Genomic DNA, 21610 nt, shown 5'->3' on the forward strand with positions numbered 1-21610 from the left:
CCTGGCTCCTGAACCTGCCTCCAGGCTCGATTTCCTCCTGGGACGAGATGCGCAACCGCTTCATCGCCAACTTCCAGGGCACTCGCGACTGCCCCCCGGTCGCATGTGACCTACGCCACATCAAGCAACAACCAGGAGAGACCCTGCAGAAGTACATCCAACGCTTCAACAGCGCACGAATCAAGATCCCCAAGGTGACCGACGAGGCCATCATCTCAGCGTTCTCCGACGGCGTCTGTGACGTCAAGATGAAGGAGGAGCTCGCCATCCATGAGGAGTTGTGCCCAACCTTGGAGCTGTTCAACATCGTGACCAAGTGCGCAAGAGCTGGGGGGAGGGGGCGCCTCTCCCTCCTCGAGGTCCCTACTGCGGACCCAGAGGAGAAGAATACCAAGGCCAAGGACATAAAGCACAAGGGGGCAGCCGTGCTCGTGGTGGAGCCGGACACCAAGCGCGGCAGAGACCAGCCCGAGTCATCCAAGAGCAGCCGACCATTCTGCGCCTTCCATAACCTTCATACCGACAACACCAGCGACTGTTTAGAGCTCAGAGCCACTCGAGAAGGACGCTTCGGTCGACGCCCCGAGCGCAGCGACTGGGGCTACGGCCGAGGAGGAGGACGTGGTAGCGGACGCTGGGACGACCGCGACCCATGCCAGGAGTGGCACGACCAGCCTCGCGAGGGCGCTTGGAGGGACCAGCCTCGTGAGGATCGTCCTCAAGGCAACGCTGGCCTTCCTCCACTACCGCCACCGCCCTAAAGGAATGATGACCACCATCAAGACGAGGGGGCTAGGGGCTTCCAGGAGCCGCGCGCTATCTCTTGCATCTTGGGCGGAGCTCAAGCCCCAGCCTTGCAGCGTATCTTCAAACAGTTTGCTCGCAAAGTGAATGCAGTTGTAACACCCCGGATATGATTTACCCAATATGTACTCCAACTCTTGCCATTTCTGGCCTTAAGTTATTTTATTTTCTCGGGTTCGGGTTTTTGTCTCCGTGTGTTGTTATCGTTGTCATGCATCTCATATCATGTCATCAAGTGCATTGCATTTGCATACGTGTTTGTCTCATGCATTCGAGCATTTTCCCCGTTGTCCGTTTTGCTTTCCGGCGCTTCGTTCTCCTCCGGTGGTCATTTCTACCTTTCTTTCGTGTGTGGGGATTAAACATTTCCGGATTGGACCGAGACTTGCCAAGCGGCCTTGGTTTACTACCGGTAGACCGCCTGTCAAGTTTCGTACCATTTGGACTTCGTTTGACACTCCAACGGTTAACCGAGGGACCGAAAAGGCCTCGTGTGTGTTGCAGCCCAACACCCCTCCAAGTTAGCCCAAAACCCACCAAAACCTTCTCCATCATCTAGAGTGTTCGATCACGATCACGTGGCCGAAAACTGCACCTCATTTGGACTCTCCTAGCTCCTCCTATGCCTATATAAAGACACCCTCCGAAATCTCCTTCTTCTTCCCCGTCCAAACCCTAAAATCAGCTTCCCTCGCCGCCGGACGTGTCCGAATCGGGCCGGACACGTCCGCCCACCGCCGCCGACCAGTCGCCACCCGCCACGTGGCGCCCCGCCGCCCCACATCGCCGTCCCGTGCCGCCAGGCCCGCCGGGGCCCGAGGCCGGCCCTCGCGGCCCGTCTCCGCGCGCCGCTCGCCCGCGGGAGGCCCCGCGCACCGCGCCGCCCTGAGGCGCCGCACGTCGCCCGGCCGGCCGCGGCCCGTCTCCGCGCCGACCCCACCTACCTCGCCGGCGCCGAGCCGCCCGGAGATCTCCGCCACCACCGCCGCCGACGCCGGCCCGCTCCGGCCACTCCGTCCCAGCGTCCTCGCAGCTCCGGCGAACTTCGTCAACTCCGGCGAACAGGGTTCCCGGCGAACCTCGTAAAGCGTGCCGCCGGATCTCAGATCTAGAAATTGCTCGGTTGACTTTCTTTGCCCGAAACCCTAATAATTTTCTCCTGTTCATCGTGCTATAACTCCGCATCCGTAGCTCCGTTTGGGGCATATAGCATATCAAAATGTTCGTCTCAGAGAGCACATCATTTCATCTCATTGCATCATTTTCATTTGAGTTCATCTTGATGACCGAAATGCTATTAGAAGAAGACTATTTGAGATAACTGTCAGATCTGCTGCTCCAATTAGATATTTGTCATTTTTGCCATGGTTAATGTGTGTATGACATGCGCTTGAGCTCTACATGAGTTTTGTTATATGTTTTGCCATCTATCCAGAGGTGCAACCTATGTATTTTTGTGATGTGTGTGGTGACTAATACATGCTTGCAAAGTGGTGCAATCGTTAATGCTGATTTCAGGGACTTAGCATTTCCACAAAGTCCTTGATCTGTTTATCTCATATTGCCATATGTTCATGTTGTTTCCTAGTGATCCGTGCCTATTTTGAGGATGATCAGTAAGGATGTTTTGTTAATATTGTACTGCTCTATCCATCCATGTATTTGTTTGCAATTATGGAGCACCCTAGCTTGAGTAAATCGAGCTCTACTTTTGTCATTTGGTGAATCTGGGCAGATTGTCTACTTGTTAGCGATTTTGCCGATGATGTTGTAGTTGATCCGTGCATGCTATGTTATTGTTCTTGCCACGTCTACCTTGTATTTTGTGTATTCTTGATGGGTGTATGCTTAGATTGTCATGACTTGCTCTGTAGTGAGTGCATCAAGCTCGTAAACATGCCTACTTGATATCTGTTTTAGCATGCTCCAGTTTTCACTAAGTCTGAGAACTGATTATGTTTTTGCCATGTTCACATGCTTACAGATGTATTTTCTGATCCCTTTTGGCTCAAGGTCACTAAGGGAGTTTTGTTAAGCTCTTTGAGTAGCTCCATGCCATGCTTTACTTTGCCATGTTCAGATCCTGTAGCATATTGTTTTCATGCTCCAAAGAGTGCTATCTGATCTGAAATTCCAGACAAGTGTTAATTTCACTAAGTCTGAAATCTATTTGCCAAGTGCATTTTTGCCATGCTTGTTTGAACCTGTTGATGGATGATTTGGCCGTAGCTCAGTGCTAGTCTTTTGTTAAGCTTCATGAATGGATTTCTGCCATGTATTTTTTTGTCATGTTTGAGTGCTTAGCATGTTCATCTTATTGCATTTAGATGGCTACTTGCTGTAAATCGAAGAACGTGGTCATATTTGAATTGCTTGCCATTTCCAAACCGTAACTCCGATTCCGGTGTTCTTTATATTGTTTTCAAGAGATTTCATCTCATCTTTCTAGTGGCACACTTGGATTTCCAAGTTGAGGCCAGATTCATGCATTTCTTGTCAAATCTTGCATATGAATCGCATATTGCATCCCGCATAGCATACCATCTTTGCATCATATTGTTTGATCCTTGCACGTGGTTGATTGTGTCCTTGTTGCTTGTTTGGGTAGAGCCGGGAGACGAGTTCGCTAACGAGGAGCCCGTTGAGTTTGCTTTCGAGGATCCAGTCAACTCTGATAACTTTGCAGGCAAGATGATCATACCCTCGAAATCACTACTATCTTTGCTATGCTAGATGCTCGCTCTTTTGCTATGCCTATGATACGATGCCTACCACTTGCTTTCAAGCCTCCCAAATTGCCATGTCAAACCTCTAACCCACCATGTCCTAGCAAACTGTTGATTGGCTATGTTACCACTTTGCTCAGCCCCTCTTATAGTGTTGCTAGTTGCAGGTGAAGATTGGAGACCGTTCCTTGTTGGAACATTATTTACTTGTTGGGATATCATTATATTATCTTGTTATCTTAATGCATCTATATACTTGGTAAAGGGTGGAAGGCTTGGCCTCTCGCCTAGTGTTTTGTTCCACTCTTGCCGCCCTAGTTTCCATCATATCGGTGTTATGTTCCCGGATTTTGCGTTCCTTACGCGGTTGGGTTATAATGGGAACCCCTTGATAGTTCGTCTTGATTAAAGCTTTTCCAGCAATGCCCAACCTTGGTTTTACCATTTGCCACCTAGCCTCTTTTTCCCTTGGGTTTCCGGAGCCCGAGGTCATCTTATTTAAACCCCCCCAGGCCAGTGCTCCTCTGAGTGTTGGTCCGCCCGAGTAGACTGCGGGGCCACCTCGGGGCAAGTTGAGGGTTGGTTTTACTCGTAGGATGTCTCATCTAAGTGTGCCCTGAGAACGAGATATGTGCAGCTCCTATCGGGATTTGTCGGCACATTCGGGCGGTGTCGCTGGATGTGTTTTAACCTGTCGAAGTGTCTTGAAGAACCGAGATACCGAGTCTGATCGGAACGTCTCGGGAGGAGGTCTATTCCTTCGTTGACCGTGAGAGCTTGTCATGGGCTAAGTTGGGACTCCCCTGCATGGATTTGAACTTTCGAAAGCCATGCCCGCGGTTCTGGGCAGATGGGAATTTGTTAATGTCCGGTTGTAGATAACTTGAACCTTAATTTAATTAAAATGAATCAACAGTGTGAGTTACCGTGATGGTCTCTTCTCGGCGGAGTCCGGGAAGTGAACACGGTGTTGGAGTAATGCTTGCCGCAGGATGCCCCTCTAGTTTCTCGCTCGCGCTTTGCCTCATCTTCTCGCTCTCTTTTGCGAATGGATAGCCACCATATATGCTAGTCGCTTGCTGCAGCTCCACTTATTTTCCTTGCCTTACCTTTTAAGCTTAAATAGTCTTGATCACGAGGGTGCGAGATTGCTGAGTCCCTGTGGCTCACAGATTACTTCCAAACCAGATGCAGGACCTGAGGTTTCCGCTCCAGATGACGCGCTTGAGCTCAAGTGGGAGTTCGACGAGGACTCTCAACGATACTACGTGTCTTTCCCTGATGATCAGTAGTGGTGCCCAGTTGGGGTGATCGGGACCGTGTCGCATGTTGGGTTATCTTTTATTTTGGCGCCGTAGTCGGGCCATGAGTGTTTGAATGTTGTAATGCTATTTATGTACTTTGATTGACGTGGCGAGTGTAAGCCAACTATGTATCTCCCCTTTATTATTTATATTACATGGGATGTTGTGAAGATTGCCTAACTTGTGACATTGCTTTCAATGCGGTTATGTCTCTAAGTCGTGCCTCGACACGTGGGAGCTATAGCCACATCGAGGGCGTTACAGGTTGGTATCAGAGCCTGAGGACTTTTCGAGTGCAGTAACGTCAGGCCTGAGGACTTTGTCAAGTTCGCATCCTTCCAACTCAAAGATCAAGCTGCAGAATGGTTCCAGCAGTACAAGGACTCCAGAGGTGGACGTGTTATTACCTGGGATGAATTCCGCCAAGACTTCAAAGCTCATCATATTCCTCAGAGTGTGGTTGAAACCAAGCGTCAGGAATTCCGCAACCTGAAGCAAGGCTCTTTGTCTGTCTACGACTACAACAAGTTGTTTCAGAAGCTCGCCCGCTTTGCTAAGAAGGACGTCCCTGATGAGAAGAGCATGATATACCAGTTCAGGGGTGGTCTCAGGGAAGAAATTCAGCTAGCACTTGTTCTCTTTGAGCCCTTGAGGTATGATGAGTTCTACAACATGGCATTGAAGCAAGAGGCCGCTCAACTGAGGTGTGATGCTTCCAAGAAGCGAGTCAGAGATGGTACTCCTTCTTCCTCTACTCAAGTGGCCAAGCAGCAGAAGTATTGGCTTCCTCCTCCTCCGTTCCGTCAGCCGTATCAGAAGAGAAAAGGTGGCAGTGGATCTTCCCACCCACCCAACCCTGGCTTTCAGAACAAGACTTCGTCTCAAGCTCCAAGATCAAGTGCTCCGTATCACCGTCCGCTTTCAGAGGTCACGTGCAACAAGTGCCAACAGAAGGGTCACTATGCCAACAAATGCTTCAATCAGAGGCGTCTTCCTCCTCCTCCTCCTCCTGTGAGATCGGCAAGTACAGCTGTGGTCAAGCATAACCCCAAGCACACCAAGGTCAACTTGATGAATGCAGCTCAGGCAGAGGACTCGTCAGATGTCATCATGGGTAACCTTCCTGTTAACGATGTTCCTGCAAAAGTTCTTTTTGATACTGGTGCATCGCATTCTTTCTTATCATGCCCTTTTGCATCGAAGCACAATGTTGATACTGAGATCATGCCCAAAGTCATGCAAGTTGTTTCTCCCGGCAAGCTTTTGACTTCTAGTTTGGTTGCTCCCGATATTTCTATCACGTTGGGCGACTACAAGTTTCTTTCTTCTCCGGTGGTTCTTGGTAATTCAGATATTGATCTTATTCTCGGAATGGATTGGCTTTCTAAGCACAAGGCGCATCTTGATTGTGCAGCCAGGTAGATTCAATTGACTCATTCGTCTGAGGATGTAATTGTCTTTGCCGCTCATGATGATACCATCCGTCTGTTTTCTCTCAATGAGAAGGGTGAACTGGATGCTATCTCGCAAATTCCAGTCGTTTGCGAATATCAAGACGTCTTTCTAGAAGAGCTTCCAGGAATGCCTCCGCACCGGCCAGTTGAATTCGTCATCGATCTTGAGCCTGGCACGGAACCTGTGTGCAAGCGTCCTTACAAGCTTGGACCTGAAGAGTTGAAGGAGTTGAAGAAGCAACTCGATATTCAAGAGAAAATGGGTCTCATCCGGCCTAGTTCTTCTCCGTGGGGTTGTGGTGTTCTTTTTGTGAAGAAGAAGGATGGAACGGACCGACTTTGTGTTGATTACCGTCCATTGAACAAGAAGACTATCAAGAACAAATACCCACTTCCCAACATCAACGAGTTGTTCGAACAACTTAAAGGCGCCAAAGTATTCTCCAAGCTTGATCTCCGTATGGGTTATCATCAGATTCGAATCCGTGAGCAAGATATTCCCAAGACGGCTTTCAGGACAAGCTATGGTTCATATGAATACACTGTCATGTCTTTTGGCCTCGTCAATGCTCCTCCGACGTTCTCTCGCATGATGAACTTCATCTTCAACGCCTACACCAATGACTTCGTTTTGGTCTATCTCGACGACATTCTGGTTTTCTCGAAGAACATGGAAGATCATGCCAAGCACTTGCGTTTGGTACTCGATAAGCTGAGGGAACACAAGTTCTATGCCAAGTTCTCCAAGTGCGAATTTTGGCTCGATGAGGTTCTTTATCTTGGTCATATCATCTCTGCCAAGGGCATTGCGGTGAATCCCGAGAAGGTGTCTGCAATTGTGAATTGGGAACCTCCTCAGAAAGTGAAGCAACTCTGTAGCTTCCTCGGCCTCGCAAGCTATTGTCGAAGATTCGTTGAAAACTTTTCTAAGATCGCGAAGCCTCTCTCAAATCTTCTCCAGAAGCATGTCAAGTACGTTTGGTCTCCGGAGTGTGAAATTGCTTTCAACACTTTGAAAGAGAAATTGATCACTGCTCCAGTTTTGACTCCGCCTGACGAATCCAAACCGTACGAGGTCTTTTGTGATGCCTCTCTCCAAGGCCTTGGCGCAGTGTTGATGCAAGAGAAGAAAGTTGTTGCTTATACCTCTCGCCAATTGAAGCCCAATGAGAAGAACTACCCCACTCATGATCTTGAGTTGGCGGCAGTTGTGCATGCTCTTTTGACTTGGAGACATCTCTTATTGGGAAGAAAAGTGGACATTTTCATTGATCACAAGAGTCTCAAGTACATCTTCACTCAGCCTAATCTCAACCTCAGGCAAACTCGATGGGTCGAATTGATTCAAGAGTATAATCCGAGTATCGAGTATACTCCAGGCAAGGCTAATGTGATAGCTGGCGCATTGAGCAGGAAGGCTTACTGCAACAGTCTGATTCTCAAGCCTTATCAACCTGAGCTTTGTGAAGCTTTCCGCAAACTTAATCTGCAAGCTGTTCCTCAAGGTTTCCTCGCCAACCTTCAAGTCTCTCCTACCTTGGAAGACCAAATTTGCCAAGCTCAACTTCTGGATGCTATGGTGAAAAAGGTGAAGATTGGGATTGCCAAGAGTCAACCCAAGTACAAGTGTTACCGCCTTGATGACAAGGACACTCTCTTCTTCGAGGATCGTATCGTCGTGCCCAAAGGTGACCTTCGTAAAGTGATCATGAACGAGGCTCACAATTCTATCCTCTCCATCCACCCTGGGAGCACGAAGATGTATCAGGACCTTAAGCAGGCCTATTGGTGGACTCGAATGAAGCACGAGATTGCTCAATTCGTGAATGAATGTGATGTCTGCAGAAGAGTGAAGGCAGAACACCAAAGTCCAGCTGGTCTCCTCCAACCTTTTGCCATTCCAGAATGGAAGTTTGACCACATTGAGATGGACTTCATGACGGGGTTTCCAAAGTCCAAACGTGGCAATGATGCTATATTCGTTGTCATCGACAAACTCACTAAAGTGGCTCACTTTCTGCCTATCAAAGAGTCGATCACTGCAGCTCAATTGGCGGAACTCTATAGCTCTCGGATTGTCTCTCTGCACGGTATTCCTCAAGTGATATCTTCAGACCGTGGCAGCATCTTTACCTCCAAGTTTTGGGATTCTTTTCAGAAGGCCATGGGCACCAACATCCGCTTCAGCACAGCTTTCCATCCTCAAACTAGCGGTCAAGTCGAGTGTGTCAATCAGATTCTTGAAGATATGCTCAGGGCTTGTGTGATCTCCTTCGGCATGAAGTGGGAGGATTGTCTTCCTTATGCTGAATTCTCCTACAACAATAGTTTTCAAGCAAGTTCGGGCAAGGCCCCATTTGAAATTCTGTATGGCAGGAAGTGCCGTACCCCTCTCAACTAGTCTGAAACCGGTGAACGTCAGCTTTTGGGTAATGACTTAATCATAGAGGCAGAGGAAATGTGCAAAGTCATTCGAGATAACCTCAAAGCAGCCCAATCCCGCCAGAAGAGCTACTATGATAGTAAGCACCGTGATTTGGCTTTCGAGATCGGAGATCATGTTTACCTCCGCATCTCTCCTATGAAAGGTACTCATCGCTTCGGTATCAAAGGGAAGCTTTCCCCTAGATACGTGGGACCTTTCAAGATTGTCAGCAAGAGTGGCGATCTCGCCTATCAACTCGAGCTTCCTTCAAACTTTGCAAATGTGCATGACGTGTTCCATGTCTCTCAGCTCCGAAAGTGCTTCAAGACTCCTGACCGCACCGTCAACTTCAAGGACATTGAGCTCCAAGAAGATCTCTCTTATCGTGAGCACCCAGTTGCTATTCTTGAAGAGACTGAACGCAAGACTCGCAACAAGTCAATCAAATTCCTCAAAGTCAAGTGGTCACACCATTCCGACCGTGAAGCTACCTGGGAACGCGAGGATCACCTCCGTTCTGAGTACCCGGCGTTCTTTCAGTCCTAGATCTCGGGACGAGATCCTTTCATAGTGGTGGAGTGTTGTAACACCCCGGATATGATTTACCCAATATGTACTCCAACTCTTGCCGTTTCCGGCCTTAAGTTATTTTATTTTCTCGGGTTCGGGTTTTTGTCTCCGTGTGTTGTTATCGTTGTCATGCATCTCATATCATGTCATCAAGTGCATTGCATTTGCATACGTGTTTGTCTCATGCATTCGAGCATTTTCCCCGTTGTCCGTTTTGCTTTCCGGCGCTTCGTTCTCCTCCGGTGGTCATTTCTACCTTTCTTTCATGTGTGGGGATTAAACATTTCCGGATTGGACCGAGACTTGCCAAGCGGCCTTGGTTTACTACCGGTAGACCGCCTGTCAAGTTTCGTACCATTTGGACTTCGTTTGACACTCCAACGGTTAACCGAGGGACCAAAAAGGCCTCGTGTGTGTTGCAGACCAACACCCCTCCAAATTGGCCCAAAACCCACCAAAACGTTCTCCATCATCTAGAGCGTTCGATCACGATCGCGTCGCCGAAAAGCGCACCTCATTTGGACTCTCCTAGCTCCTCCTATGCCTATATAAAGACCCCCCTCCGAAATCTACTTCTTCTTCCCCGTCCAAACCCTAAAATCAGCTCCCCTCGCCGCCAGACGTGTCCGAATCGGGCCGGACACGTCCGCCCACCGCCGCCGACCAGTCTCCACCCGCCACCTGGCGCCCCTCGGCCCCACATCACCGTCCCGCGCCGCCAGGCCCGCCGGGGCCCGAGGCCGGCCCCCGCGGCCCGTCTCCGCGTGCCGCTCGCCCGCGGGAGGCCCCGCACACCGCGCCGCCCTGAGGCGCCGCGCCGCCGCACGTCGCCCGGCCGGCCGCCGCCCGTCTCCGCGCCGACCCCACCTACCTCACCGGCGCCCCGCTCTCTCGCCGGCGCCGAGCCGCCCGGGACCTCCGCCACCACCGCCGCCGACGCCGCCCCACTCCGGCCACTCCGTCCCGGCGTCCTCGCAGCTCCGGCGAACTTCGTAAACTCCGGCGAACAGGGTTGCCAGCGAACCTCGTAAAGCATGCCACCGGATCTCAGATCTAGAAATTGCTCGGTTGACTTTCTTTGCCCGAAACCCTAATAATTTTCTCATGTTCATCGTGCTACAACTCTGCATCTGTAGCTCCATTTTGGGCATATAGCATATCAAAATGTTCGTCTCAGAGAGCACATCATTTCATCTCATTGCATCATTTTCATTTGAGTTCATCTTGATGCCCGAAATGCTGTTAGAAGAAGGCTATTTGAGATAACTGTCAGATCTGCTGCTCCAATTAGATATTTGTCATTTTTGCCATGGTTAATGTGTGTATGCCATGCCCCTGAGCTCTAGATGAGTTTTGTTATATGCTTTGCCATCTATCCAGAGGTGCAACCTATGTATTTTTGTGATGTGTGTGGTGACTAGTACAAGCTTGCAAAGTGGTGCAATCGTTAATGCTGATTTCAGGGACTTAGCATTTCCACAAAGTCCTTGATCTGTTTATCTCATATTGCCATATGTTCATGTTGTTTCCTAGTGATCCGTGCCTCTTTTGAGGATGATCAATAAGGATGTTTTGTTAATATTGTAGTGATATATCCATCCAAGTCTTTGTTTGCAATTATGGAGCACCCTAGCTTGAGTCAATCGAGCACTACTTTTGTCATTTCGTGAATCTGGGCAGATTGTCTACTTGTTAGCGATTTTGCCGATGACGTTGTAGTTGATCCGTGCATGCTATGTTATTGTTCTTTCCATGTCTAGCTTGTATTTTGTGTATTCTTGATGGGTGTTTGATTAGATTACCATGACTTGCTCTGTAGTGAGTGCATCGAGCTCGTAAACATGCCTACTTGATATCTGTTTCAGCATGCTCCAATTTTCACTAAGTCTGAGAACTGATTATGTTTTTGCCATGTTCACATGCTTGCAGATGTATTTTCTTATCCCTTTTGGCTCAAGGTCACTAAGGGACTTTTGTTAAGCTCTTTGAGTAGCTCCATTCCATGCTTTACTTTGCCATGTTCAGGTCCTGTAGCATATTGTTTTCGTGCTCCAAAGAGTGCTATCTAATCTGAAATTCCAGACAAGTGTTAATTTCACTAAGTCTGAAATCTGTTTGCCAAATGCATTTTTGCCATGCTTGTTTGAACCTGTTAATGGATGATTCGGCCGTAGCTCAGTGCTAGTATTTTGTTAAGCTTCATGAATGGATTCCTGCCATGTATTTTTTTGTCATGTTTGAGTCCTGTAGCATGTTCATCTTGTTGCATTTAGATGGCTACTTGCTGTAAATTGCAGAACGTGGTCATATTTGAATTGCTTGCCATTTCCAAACCGTAACTCCGATTCCGGCGTTCTTTATATCGTTTTCAAGCGATTTCATCTCATCTTTCCAGTGGCACACTTGGATTTCCATGTTGAGGCCAGATTCATGCATCCCTTGTCAAATGTTGCATATGCATCACATATTGCATCCCGCATAGCATACCATCTTTGCATCATATTGTTTGATCCTTGCACGTGGTTGATTGTGTCCTTGTTGCTTGTTTGGGTAGAGCCGGGAGACGAGTTCGCTAACGAGGAGCCCGTTGAGTTTGCTTTCGAGGATCCAGTCAACTCTGATAACTTTGCAGGCAAGATGATCATACCCTCGAAATCACTACTATCTTTGCTATGCTAGATGCTCGCTCTTTTGCTATGCCTATGATACGATGCCTACCACTTGCTTTCAAGCCTCCCAAATTGCCATGTCAAACCTCTAACCCACCATGTCCTAGCAAACTGTTGATTGGCTATGTTACCACTTTGCTCAGCCCCTCTTATAGTGTTGCTAGTTGCAGGTGAAGATTGGAGACCGTTCCTTGTTGGAACATTATTTACTTGTTGGGATATCATTATATTATCTTGTTATCTTAATGCATCTATATACTTGGTAAAGGGTGGAAGGCTTGGCCTCTCGCCTAGTGTTTTGTTCCACTCTTGCCGCCCTAGTTTCCATCATATCGGTGTTATGTTCCCGGATTTTGCGTTCCTTACGCGGTTGGGTTATAATGGGAACCCCTTGATAGTTCGTCTTGATTAAAGCTTTTCCAGCAATGCCCAACCTTGGTTTTACCATTTGCCACCTAGCCTCTTTTTCCCTTGGGTTTCCGGAGCCCGAGGTCATCTTATTTAAACCCCCCCAGGCCAGTGCTCCTCTGAGTGTTGGTCCGCCCGAGTAGACTGCGGGGCCACCTCGGGGCAAGTTGAGGGTTGGTTTTACTCGTAGGATGTCTCATCTAAGTGTGCCCTGAGAACGAGATATGTGCAGCTCCTATCGGGATTTGTCGGCACATTCGGGCGGTGTCGCTGGATGTGTTTTAACCTGTCGAAGTGTCTTGAAGAACCGAGATACCGAGTCTGATCGGAACGTCTCGGGAGGAGGTCTATTCCTTCGTTGACCGTGAGAGCTTGTCATGGGCTAAGTTGGGACTCCCCTGCATGGATTTGAACTTTCGAAAGCCATGCCCGCGGTTCTGGGCAGATGGGAATTTGTTAATGTCCGGTTGTAGATAACTTGAACCTTAATTTAATTAAAATGAATCAACAGTGTGAGTTACCGTGATGGTCTCTTCTCGGCGGAGTCCGGGAAGTGAACACGGTGTTGGAGTAATGCTTGCCGCAGGATGCCCCTCTAGTTTCTCGCTCGCGCTTTGCCTCATCTTCTCGCTCTCTTTTGCGAATGGATAGCCACCATATATGCTAGTCGCTTGCTGCAGCTCCACTTATTTTCCTTGCCTTACCTTTTAAGCTTAAATAGTCTTGATCACGAGGGTGCGAGATTGCTGAGTCCCTGTGGCTCACAGATTACTTCCAAACCAGATGCAGGACCTGAGGTTTCCGCTCCAGATGACGCGCTTGAGCTCAAGTGGGAGTTCGACGAGGACTCTCAACGATACTACGTGTCTTTCCCTGATGATCAGTAGTGGTGCCCAGTTGGGGTGATCGGGACCGTGTCGCATGTTGGGTTATCTTTTATTTTGGCGCCGTAGTCGGGCCATGAGTGTTTGAATGTTGTAATGCTATTTATGTACTTTGATTGACGTGGCGAGTGTAAGCCAACTATGTATCTCCCCTTTATTATTTATATTACATGGGATGTTGTGAAGATTGCCTAACTTGCGACATTGCTTTCAATGCGGTTATGTCTCTAAGTCATGCCTCGACATGTGGGCGCTATAGCCGCATCAAGGGCATTACAGCAGTCCTCCCCAAGCTCGAGGCCACACATCCGCTCAGATGGTCCAGGTGCCCCATCACGTTCAGTTCGACAGATCAGGTCAAGTGCGCAGCTACTGCAGGCGTGCTCCCAATGCTTTGTTCACCAGTCATCAGCAACGTGCAAGTTACCAAGACCCTCATTCACGGTGGCGCAGGGCTCAATGTCCTGTCCGTCGACACGTTCGACAACCTCCAAGTGCCATATGACCAGGTTCAGCCTACCAAGCCTTTCTCAGGAGTGACCGGCGGCTCCACTACCCCGATCGGGCAGGTCCGCCTCCCCATTACCTTTGGAGAACGCAACAACTACCGCACCGAACTCATCGACTTCAACATCGCCTACATCCGCCTGCCGTACAATGCCATCCTCGGGTATCCAGCCCTGGCCAAGATCATGGCGGTGAACCATCACGGCTACAATGTCCTCAAGATGTCGGGAAGCGGGGGAATCATCACAGTCCCGTGCGAGGAAAGAGACGGGGTGTGCTCCCTCGAGCATGCCTTCCAAGCTGCAGCAATCGACGACTCCGACAGCCAGGGCGAGCGCCCTCCTAAGGCCACCCCAAGAAGAAGAAGCAATTGCGCCATGCAGAGCCTCAGGCAAGCGGCGCCTCGTCAGGATCGGCGCCAGCGCCTTGGGCACCTCCCTCCATCGCATAGGAAAGCGCGCCCAACGCCCCTCTTGGGCAGGGCTCGGGGGCTCTCTTCTGGAGGGCCTCAGACTTTGCCAACGTCACGAGGGAGGCGCTTGGGCACCACTTGGAGGCGTGCCTCATGGCACATTTTCCTTGGGAGAACACTAGGCAAGGAGTGCCCACCGTTCAGGAGTTCATCACTAAGACCACTCAGGAACTGCAAGAGCAAGGGCCATGCGCGGTGGCCGCCGCTCACTAGTCGCAGCTCCCCATCCAGGCGAGGATGCCGGGCTGCGCGTCTGCATCAACGTCCCAGGGCTCAACTGGGCCGCCTCTCAAGAGCTTTTCTGGTCTTCGCGCGCGGGACGTTGCGAGGGCCCACCTCACAGCTACGTTCGCATGCCTTTTAGCTTGCCGAGGGTCGTAACCACCTATCAACGCAACCTGCGGAGCATCCTGGTGGCTCAAGAGGCCAGACACCATGCTGAGCTGACAGAGATGAAGACGGTCCTCAAGGAACCCCCTGGACCCCCAGAGCATCCCGAGGATCAGGGCCCCAGTGGCTCATGAGGATCAGCCCCTTCACCGCACACCTTCAGCTGCCCCAACTCTCCTTCGTCAACAGAACCAGGTGACATTTTCCAAGTTCATTCAGCTGGGAGCGCCCCTAGGGCTACATCATTCCCAGGCCGTGTGGGTCCATCCCTGTGGCATGTATCTTTCCTTTTTTGTGTCTTCAGCTTACCTTGTTGGGGGTGCCCCTCGGGCTGCATCATCCCCAAGCCGCTCGGGCCTGCCCAGTGGCATGCATCTTCCCTGCATTTACCTGAGCTAGGTTGCTTTACATGCTTAATCTATCTATGACTATCACCTGCTTGATTATTGTCCACCATGGGAGCCGCGTGTCGGCCGTCTTTCTTCAGGACCCTTCGTGTTGTCTAACCATCTCGCAGGACCAACACAACAAACAAGAACCAAGACCAGGCGCAACCCGCCTTGAGGTAGGGCCTCGTGAGTCCCACGCTGGCCCACGAGTGCCCAGATACACCTCGTCTAGCCCTGTCGTGCAAGCCACGTTTTAGGGCGGGGCTGTACACGCCCCAGGGGCTCTCCGCAGTAGGGAGTCCTCCTCCCACGCCCTAGTGGAAGCACCATGCTCCGCGCTAGCCGTCGACACTGCCGAGGAGCGGCTATGCCTGTGCACAAGCGGAAGCACTACGCTCCGCGCTGGTGATAAACAACTGGGGCTAACTCACGGCCGTACCAACCTCAGGGAGCCCCAGAGCTCAGTGTCTGACCTCACCGTAACGCCTCCCCTCGGGAGAGCCGCGTGAGGGGGCTGGGCACGTGGGCTGTGCTCGGGTCACGCCCAAGCGTACGCCACCCAACCAGGTCCCTCGGACCTGGTCGTCGCACGCCCCTCCCGAGCCGAGCCTCGGTGAGGACAAAGGTATGGAGAATGTTTGCACGTCAAGGGGGACTCCTAAGCATCGCGACTCAGGAGCCTAACTGGTCACGTAGCCCCTCACTCCTTGGTCCATCCTGGTCTCCGGTCGGCCCAATGGCGATTGAGGTATGCGCGGGGCCGGGCTCTGCCGACGCAGAACACAAAGCAAATAGGAAGAAAATCAAAAAATCTCAAAGCAAATATTACAAGACATATTGTTCTCGCAATATCAAACGCAAGTTTAACGCCTCCACGAGGCATGGTGCATGTTGCAGGAATAAAGCCGAAAAGCAGTCGCAGGTCACCCCTGAACACCGCCGGCACCTACAAGAGGTGCCCCCTCCTGGGTAGTGTCGCCTTCACCTGCATCACCGGTCGAGGGCGCGGGGGCGAAGGTGTCGAACTTCTTCAGCAGGGCCTCCACTTGACCCTTCATGGCCGCGGCGAGAGCTGCAAAGTGTTCATCAGCCACAGGCTCCAGCAGCTCATCAAGACAAGCGCTGGAGTCACGAAGGTGCAGTTGGCTGAACACCTGCGTCAGCGCGGCTGAGGAAAGGACGCGAGCCTCTGCCTCCGCCATGGGACCGATGCCCTCCATGACTTCCTCGAGCGCCTTCACCAAGAAGGGAAGCAGCTGAGCAAGGTCATCCTCGTCGGTGGTTAGCGGCCTCTCCAAGCCCTTCTTGTACAGTGACTTCAGCGCCACGCGGGACCTCTCCCCGAGGAGCGAGAAGGCCGCGCGGTCTTCAGCCAGGACCTTCGCCTTGGCGTCAAGATCGGCCTCCTTCGCCCTCGCCTTCCGCTCCAACTCCTCCATCGGGCTGCGCTCCGCGGCCTGCGCCTTCACCGGCTCTCCCAGCTCGGCGTCACGACCCTTGACAGCATCCTCCCGAGCCCTCATCTCCTCCTCCTTCGCCTGGCGGCCACGTGCTTCTTCCGCATGCTGGTCACGCAGGCCCTTCATCTCGTCCTCCAGCTCTCGGCAGCGGCCGCGGGCGGCCTCGGCATCCTTCAGTGCCGCCTCGCGATCGGCTGCAGCTTTGGCGGCGACCTGCTTCTCCTTCTCGGAAGCCGCCGCGGCCTGGCTCAGCGATGCTCGAACCGTCGAGTCAGAGTGAAGCTAGCCAGAGGCCAGCTCTAGGCGCCCGGCCACCAGGCGAGGGTTCGCGCCCTGGAGATCTTGCCGCAGCTGGGCCATCTCCGAAAGGGCGCGCTCCAAGATGGCAGAGGAAGCAGAAGAACCTGGGGCCAGGGGCGCATAATGAGAAGGGGGCGACGTCATCACTAGAGCCTGGGAGATCAAGGGCTCCTGAGCCTTCGGGACCTCATCAGCCATGCCGGACACCGGCACCTCCCGAGCCAGTTGCGCTTCGGGGGCTAACTCCTCCCGAGGATGCTCCACCGGGCCTCTTGAGGATGACCGGGCTGGAGAAGCATGAGCACCATCCCCACCTTTGCTCATGGAGAGCGGCACGATCGCAGGAGGTGACATGGAGTCAAGCGGCACCACCTCGCTCTCCCTTCTCGTCTTTGCCGCACACGGAAGCCTGGTTACACAACAAGGAAAAATAGTCGGAAACGAGCATCAACAGCAGGAACAAGGTGAGGTGGGGCACTTACTGGTCCACAGCAATGTAGTCCACCTTCTTCTTGGTGAGCTTGAAGCCTATGAGTGTCGCGACTCGAGGCGTGGGCGCACCAGCCCCAGAAGCTGAAGCAGGAGCAGCGGTTGAGCCAGAAGCAGCTCCAGCCAGCACTGGAGCAGCAGCAGAATCTCGGGAGATCAGCGCCGACCTACTCCTCGTCAGGATCACGGCCTGTTCCTCCTTCTCCTGGGGTGCGTTGGCCTCATCATCATCAGGAAAGGCGCGGAGGATGTCAGCCTTACTCAGAGGGGAGGTCTCCCCCATCCCTTCGGGGGTCACCTCCGAGTCTTCCTCCTCCTCTTCTTCCTCCCCACGGGACTAACTAGAAGACAGCTCCACTGGCGTCGGCGCTGCAGGGGCCCCGGTGAGCACCGGCGGCACCAGTCCACGCCCGTCAAACGTTGGCTTGGAGGCCACGACTAGCACCCCGTCTTTTTGGCGGAACAAGGGGGTAAAGACATTCGGTGGATACTCCTGATCGTCCCCAACCAGGAGGCGGAGAGCTGCGGTCAGCTCCTCGTCGGACAAGGCCTCCGAGCTCAAGCGAACCTTGCCCTCTTCATCCCCAAGTTTCCACAAGGGGTGCGTGCGGGCTTGAAGTGGGGCCACGCGGAGCGCCAGGAATTCCCTCAGGAGCATGGCCCCTATAATCTTCGCCGCCTTCGTGTTGCCAGGCTTCAGGTCGAACTTCATCTACTCCAGCACCAACGTCACCCGCTCGTCGGTGAGCTTCGCGCAGGACCACACCTTGTCGGACTGGGGCCTGTCTGTCGGCAGCGCCAAGCGCGGGTGGACGCACTTGGCGCCCATCATGACCCATTTGTCTCTGAGGTTGTCGGCCTTATTCCCGGTGTTTGAGATCGAGTTAGCCTTGCCGGCCACGATGAAATTGGCGCACCCGGAGGTATGACCCTCGCTGGCACGGAGGAAGAAGAAGTGGTGCAGCAGAGCCATGGACGGCATCACGCCCAGATACGCCTCACAATAGTAGGCGAAGATGGACAAAAGAAGGGTGGAGTTGGGATGGAGATGGAGCGCTTGCAATCCGAAGTGATCAAGGACCTCGTAGAAGATGTCAGAGAAGGGGGGAACCAGCCCGGCGGCGATGCTGCTCGTGAAGAAGTGGTAGAAGGTGTTTCCCTCGGGCTCAGGCACATCGGAGCCAGCCCGGAGTCTAGTATTCCCCTTCTCGTTGCTTTCCCCTGCCGTCAGCAAGCGCGTGGCGGCAAGGTTCTTCTTTGAAACATTGGGTGCATTGAGAGCCGGCTCATACCAAGCCGGCAACGAGGCAGGCTTGACCCTCTGGGGCGCCATTGGTCGCTGATGTAGGAAGGGATGGGAGCAGATCTGAAGATTTCGGAAGCGGGGAGCAAGAAAGGGGATCTGAGCAAGGCGAAAGGAAATAGTGAAGGCGAACACTGTCTACGCCAGCCTTTTGACTGTCGGGCAGTTGCCGAGGCAGCGTGGGGAAGTGGAGACGCCCACGTCCAATCAACCGCCATTCATCGACCAAGGCTGTAGGCTATTGGGGCCCGTGGCGCTCCGCAATTGACCTTTGGCTTCGCCTCGAAGCCAAGCCCAAGCGTGCATTGGGCCAAGGGGCTACTGTCGGCGTTCTGGGAATGGGGGTGAGGGAGTCCTGTACTAATGGGTCCTCGGGCGTTCGGCCTGTTATCCATGGGCTGGACTGACGGGCTGTGAAGACATGAAGGCCGAAGACTGCACCGTGTCCGGATTGGGCTCTACTTGGCGTGGAAGGCAAGCTTGGCGACCGAAGATTCCTTCTTATGTAACCGACTCCATGTAACCCTCGATCCCCTCGGTGTCTATATAAACCGAAGGGAATAGTCCAGAAAGGATAACACATATACTCATTACCACACCCACATAGGCTAGACTTCTAGGGTTTAGCCATTACGATCTCGTGGTAGATCAACTCTTGTAATCCTCATATTCATCAAGATCAATCAAGCAGGAAGTAGGGTATTACCTCCATAGAGATGGCTCGAACCTAGGTAAACATCGTGTCCCCCTTCTCCTGTTACCATCGATCCTAGACGCACAGTTCGGGACCCCCTACCTGTGATCCGCCGGTTTTGACACCGACATTGGTGCTTTCATTGAGAGTTCCACGGTGCCGTTGATGAAAGGCTCGATGGCTCGCCTTGTCATTAAAGACAAAATTACCGCAGGGGTAGTCTTGGCCTCAGGCCAAACCCTCCGGCTGGGGGCTTTACTATGATCGCCCGTTCGGCCATGGAGCCGACGATGACCTCTCGGGACATCGAAAATCCCCTTCGCATCAACTCTGAGCACTCCAAGCAGATGGATCCGGTTGAATTTTCGTCCTTAAACGAGCTCCTAGATCACATCGCTGCTTTGGGAATCGTCACAGATTACAATCAGATCGGGCCTAAAACCGATCAGGGAGAAACCGAAACTCCATCGGTCACCCACCAGATCGCGGCAGTCCTAGAGCAGGACGGCGAGTCTTCTTCTATATTGAAGACGGGCTTTGTTCGGGTCGCCGTTCATGAAGAGCCGGATACTCACCCGCGAAAGGACGCAACCAGCCCTCCAAACATAGCATCGGACGTCGGTTCCAAACAATCAGAAGATATTCCGGAATCCGGACTGTCTAGTCCGGAAGGTCATCGGACTTCGGACAACTGGTTAGGTCAGGGTTGAGATTTAATTCCACCCACCCACCCGGACATAGAGGCTCTCATGAGCATAAAACAACAATCTCAGGAGAAGGTCCACCACTTTTGGGCCAGATTCCTCCTTGTCAAGGACAAGGTAAAGGATTGCCGTGACGAGGACGCAATATCAGCATTCTACAAAAACTATGTGGATGAAGGAATCCTCAACGCCATCAATCTCCGCCGCATACTAAAATTTGCTGACTTAGCAACCATCGTACAAAAATACTGCGCGATGGAAAGCGCCTGGGAAACTCGGGCAGCTCGCTGGGAACCACCAGCCCCAAACCAACTTCCCCTACAGGCGACGTGGCACGACCAATCCAATAGTCAAAAAACACAAAGCCACTATACGGCACGGCACTGTTCTGGAAGGGTGGCTTGATAGCCCATGCAAAATACATACAACAATAGATACTGTGGCAATCCACAGCCTTAGAGCATTTTGGATACTACGACAGGTAGCCAAGAGCGGCGAGGACATCCTTATCAAGGACGCCCCAGAACAACACCCACCAGAAGACGGCGACCCAAGTGTATTGATAGTCTTTGAGACATTCGCTTAAAATAACAAGCGCAAAAGGGCACTTCGCGAGCTCAACAAAGTCTGCCAAATCGCTGTAATAAACCCATAGAACGACACGGCTATAACATTCAACGCCGGTGACGAACCAAAGTATAGAACAGTATGAGCAGCAGCCATGTTAGTCCTCAGCCCCATCGCGGATGGGTTTCGACTCACCTAGGTCCTCATGGACGACGACAGCGGATTAAATCTCATTTATGAGGAGACACTCCATAAAATGGAAATAAATAGGAGCCGCATCAAACAAAGTAACACAACCTTCCGGGGAATTATTCCTAGTCGGGAGGCGCGGTGCGCGGGCAAAATCACACTTGACGTGGTATTGGGATCGCCGGAGAACTATCGGTCCGAAGAAATGACCTTCCAAGTGGCCCCTTTCAGCAGCGGATATCACGCCCTGTTGGGGCAAGATGCTTTTACACGTTTCCAAGCTATACCTCACTACGAATATATGAAGCTCAAAATGCCCGAACCAAATGGTATAATCACTCTCGTCAGTGATCCAGACATAGCACTCCGCGCTGAAAACAAAACCGCATCCCTAGCCCTGGAGGCGCTATCCGAAGCCCTCGCGACCGAAGAATTAACCGCACTACGCTCCATAGTGGACAGGGACGATGTGATCCTTGACAAATGCCCCAAATCCACCTCGTTCAAACTGACAGTAGAAATAACCAAATTTCAGGTCCACCCAACGGACCCCAAGAAGACAGCATCCATTGGAGCTCAGCTGAACCCAATAGTTGACGCCGCACTACGAGAATTCCTGCGCGAAAAGTGGGACATATTTGCCTAGCACCCTTCGGATATGCCATGGATCCCACGCAAGTTGGCCGAACATAGCCTCAACATATTAAAGGGATTTAAACCAGTCAAGCAAACACTTCGACACTTTTCCGAACCTAAGCGACAAGCCATGGGGGAGGAGCTGGCCAAGCTTATCGAGGCCGAATTCATCAGAGAAATCAAGCATCCGGACTGGCTGGCAAACCTGGTAATGGTACCAAAGAAAGATAAATCTTGGCGCCTATGTGTCGATTTCAAGGATCTCA

This window comes from Triticum aestivum, chromosome 6A (assembly GCF_018294505.1).
Source record: "Triticum aestivum cultivar Chinese Spring chromosome 6A, IWGSC CS RefSeq v2.1, whole genome shotgun sequence".
NCBI lineage: Eukaryota > Viridiplantae > Streptophyta > Magnoliopsida > Poales > Poaceae > Triticum > Triticum aestivum.